The sequence below is a fragment of the Lipotes vexillifer genome, unplaced genomic scaffold (genome assembly GCF_000442215.2).
Source record: "Lipotes vexillifer unplaced genomic scaffold, Lipotes_vexillifer_v1.1 scaffold395, whole genome shotgun sequence".
NCBI classification, from domain to species: domain Eukaryota; kingdom Metazoa; phylum Chordata; class Mammalia; order Artiodactyla; family Lipotidae; genus Lipotes; species Lipotes vexillifer.
In genome coordinates this window covers 2,191,185-2,195,687 of record NW_006797390.1, presented here as the reverse complement: position 1 = coordinate 2,195,687, position 4,503 = coordinate 2,191,185, and the positions used below count along the sequence as shown (strand labels likewise).

Below are 4,503 nucleotides of genomic sequence, written 5' to 3'. Positions count from 1 at the left end.
GGGAAAGAGGGAGAGGATCGGGAGAGAAGGGAAAGAAATAAAGGATATGAATGTGTCATAAATGAATGGTATTTTTTTAACCTTTTAATTTTCCACCCACCACCTATTATTTTACACTAGCCAGTTTTCTTCATTATTATGATGTTGGGCTTTATTTTCTTGTCTCCATTTCAAGTTCTGTTTTCCCCATTATTTAATATTCAGAATTGGAAACTTAAGTCTCCAGGTTTCTCTTTTTCTTTTTAAAACTTATTTCAAAAGCTTCTTCCTAGCTGACTCCCTTGCTTGACACCACTGGTCACCTCCTGTCCTTCTCGTGCCCCTTTCATGTGCATTCAACAAAGAGGACAGCATTGGCCTTGGTGAAGAGTTAGTGTCTACAGATTGTTGTTGAGATTTCTGCAAGGTGCGCACAAAAAAAAGAATATCTAGACTTCTAAGCTGTATTGGGAGAAAAACACATTTTTGGTCCTAGAAACTGTCAGAAGAACCAATCAGTGGCCTAGAGAATGCTTAAGTGTGACCAATGAACAGTATTTTGATTATGCAGAAACTATAAGATTCTTTGGCATATGCAACAAATATTACCTTTTAATATCTCTGTGCCAAGAGCACCTGCGTTAGGAAACCCATATATAGATATACATATATATACGTATATACACACATGCACATATATATCTATCACCTGTGTCGGGAAACTCTCTCTATATATCAATCACTTTCAGTCTAATTCATAGGTAAGTCCTTCAGAACAAACTATGGGGCTGAGAAGAGGGAAAGGAAAGAACAAAAAGAATTAAATTATGACAGGCTGGTGGAGACATCCTTGCCTCTTTACCATTTGGCGAGAAATTAGATTAAGATGTCTCATTATTTAGAGTTCAATACTGGTTCATAAATACTGCTTAAACCAGTGGCCCTCCATAAGATAATACTCGAATTACAATTGACACTTGATAAGGGCTAGTTGGAAGTTATTAAGAAAGATGTAAAATAGAGAAAAAGACTTGAATACTTTGGGACCTAAGTCCTCATTTTAATATTCAGGAGCATCTAACAGTCTTTGTTCATATTCACCATAAGAATGATGAACAGAGATAAACACCGCCATAGCACCTAAAACTCGACATCTACCTGTTCTGATGTCTCACCTCTGAAAAATCATTCAATCATTTAAATGATAGGAAGAACAAAATTCACTAGGTCCAAATGAGTGGTTTGAATAAGTATTCCAACACCCACCTCAGGCTCTACAAGTCATGAACCTCAAGAGTTTCTAGCTTCCAACTGCTGATAACTCTTGGAATTCATCACGTCACTTTACAATTTAGCAAATCCAATTCATCTGATGCTTGTACTGCTTTAGGAATGGAAGCATGTGGCTGTTCCCCAAACTCATTTTCTTTTCTCTAATTCCATCTTTATACCCAGGATACACTGATTTACCTTTTCAAAGGAATTCACTTTGGTATCCATTAATGATCCCTTAGGCCATCACTACTTCTTAATTTTATAACAGTATCACCAACTTTTCTGATACAAAGATTGAATTCTTCCAAACTTTTCTCACTTATGATAAAATGCTTCCATACTACAAGTCTGGACTTTGGTTTGAATACTCTTTTAAAGTCCTCTAATTCTTTGTCATGCTGGTCCACTGACTCCACTGCATTTTTAGCATATAAAACTTAAAACAGGCAGAATTTAATGGGTACTAATAGGTACCTGAATAAATTTTCTCCACTCTCCTAAACAAACTTACATTTTTTTTTTGGATGTCTGATCTCATTTATTTGTTACTCTTAGAACATCTCGTTTTTGACTGGACTCAGACTTAGAGGTAGAAGCTCTCAGAGAACAGCCTCCGTCTCTTGGCAATCTGTTCCTGTTGTTTTTCTTTGGCCTCCTTCATTCTCTTGGCCAAGGGTTTAGCATATTCTGCAGCCTCTTCCTTATTTTCTTAGTATGCTGTTTCTTCAGAGCAATATGCTGACGTTTGTGTTGCACAACACGTGGAGTAACAAGACACTGAGTCTTGTGTGCTTTGGTCCTAGGTTTCTTAACTTCTTTGTTTAGGGGTTTTCTCTCACAATATACTGGCGGACATAGAGAGAGACTGAAAAGTTTGTGGATTCTGCTAGCTCTTTTGGGCCCCAGCTGACGAGGCGAAGTTGTGAGTCTAGGAATATGCTTCTCCCCGTTTTCCACTATGACCAAATTGAGAACACTCAGATTGGCATCCACAATGCAACCCCGTACAGATCTGTGCTTTCTTTCTCCAGTCCTCCTTGGTCTGTAACAGGAATGCCTCGCCCCTTACTCAGTAGCGGGTAGACTCTACCATGGGTCCAGACACCTGCTTCATGGGGAAAACCTTGTTTGTTGTTCCCACCGATTCAGACCACATAACCCTTCCATTCTTCACCCAGAGCATTAGCAGCAACTTCTGTGGCCATATGCTTCTTACAAAAGGTATGAAGTTTTTGTTCATCGTCCACTTCAATGAGTTTCTGGCAGCCATTGGCTGGGAAAGAGATGTTCAACTTCATCCTGAAGTGGCCAACTGCCTCTGAGGCACCATGATAAAGAGCTAAATGAACTTACATTTGACATTCTTTTTTAAAAATTTATTTTATTTATTTATTTTTGGCTGTGATGGGTCTTCATTACTGAGTGTGGGCTTTCTCTAGTTGCGGTGAGCAGGGGCTACTCTTTGTTGCAGTGCGCGGGCTTCTCATTGCGGTGGCTTCTCTTGTTGTGGAGCACGGGCTCTAGGCGTGTGGGCTTCAGTAGTTGTGGTGCACGGGCTTAGTTGCTCTGAGGCATGTGGGATCTTTCCGGACCAGGGATTGAACACGTGTCCCCTGCATTGGCAGGCGGACTCTTAACCACTGCGCCACCAGGGAAGTCCCACATTTGACATTCCGTTTCCCACATTCCACTAGGGCAACCAATACTTGGGAAGTCATCTCCCCGACTTGGTGTACTCCAAACATCAATTCATTGTAGTAATATTAATAAGGTGTTTCCATAGAATAAGTATAGCTAGCCACAAAGTCTGAGGCTCCCATAAACACATATAAAGCATCAACAGGAAACACTTAATAGAGTGCTTGCCTTTTGCTAGGCATTTAACATACATTAACCAGTTAAGCCTTACAAAAACCCTATGCAGTAAATACGACTGTCCTTATTTTACAGAGGAGAAAACTAGACACAGCTAGTGGCGTGAACCAGATAGTGCAGCTCTGAGCTCATGGTCTACACTTAACCATTCCTTTCACATTAAGTTTTTTTGGGATCAGAGTAGGCAGTCAGTCTTGCTTTCATTTTGACAAAGCAAGAAGGGGAAGTGACTCCTCACACGGTTCACTAAATAGGAGGCAGAATAAAGAATCCAGACCTCAAACTCCTACCTTCTCTAAATTCACTCACTGATCCACACAACTTGACCAGCTGACTAAAATAAGAGGCTCTTTTTAGTAGATTGATTAAGCATGACATTTTCTTTATATTCTTGCAGGACCCAATTTGAAATGTCAACTTTCTGTGCTTTCAATATTCTTTTATCCAGGACCATTTTCTGGAGGGATGCTCACACAGAGGGCTGTGTTCTTTGGCTTCAAAGTTAGTTCCTTATCTGTTAACAGTTGATGATTTCTTTTCCCAAATTAGAACAAAGACTCTCACAAAACTGCGAAAGGATGAAGGGCTGAACACCCTGCAGTCAGCATTAGTTGAGTTGAACTAGCTTTCATTTAATTATTGGTTCAAAAAGATAGGAAATAAAAAGAGATATATTCTTCTCTTTCCTGCTTAAGGGTTGGCTACGTTTGAGCTGCTTCTCTTTGATTCAGTGGCATATGCTCTAAGTGCTTTATCTAGATTATGTTCATCAATCTTCACAACCCAGAAAAGTAGATATAATTTCTCCCATTTTACAGACGAGGAAACTGATTCCTACAGAGCTTAAGTTACTTGCCTTAGGTTATACAAGTATTAAACATGTACGAAGTTATTAGTAAGGCAACTTGAATGAGTCATGGTATAAAGCTATTTTCTGATAAATAAAGGAGTGCAAAAATGTATTCGTAAGAGTATGAAATCCAAGGGCTGGGTAGTCCCTTTTTACATCTAATTGTGCTACAATTAGATTCTCAAGATGCAAGAGTTTGTCCTAGATACTTTGGAAACAAGAGGCAGGACTTAAAGATTTTGAAAAACCCCTTTCAATTTTCTTGTTCTACAACGATAGATCCATACAGTTAAGGCTAAAAAATTCTCCTCCAATGGGATGACCAATGACTAAGCCAGGAATTGGGAAACACTTTACATCACTAGGCCTCTGTACCACTCACTTCCCCAGACTAGCCATGACCATTTTCTGTTTTTAGGTGGAATTTCTACTTTCTTCTCTCTGGCTCATTTCTGATGGCGACGGCCCTTATCTCCTGTCTCCAGCAGCCCACACTTTCAGAAGAGCAGCCCTAACTAGCTGAA

At 39.6% G+C, this 4,503-nt stretch overlaps 1 protein-coding gene and 1 pseudogene across 1 annotated transcript in view; both read right to left on the bottom strand.

Moving 5' to 3' along the window:
* Window positions 1-4,503, bottom strand: part of M6PR (mannose-6-phosphate receptor, cation dependent) — a 9,632-nt gene that overhangs the window by 4,418 nt on the left and 711 nt on the right. The gene's annotated exons all lie outside the window — the stretch shown is intronic.
* LOC103069436 (40S ribosomal protein S6 pseudogene) lies at window positions 1,789-2,552 on the bottom strand (annotated as a pseudogene).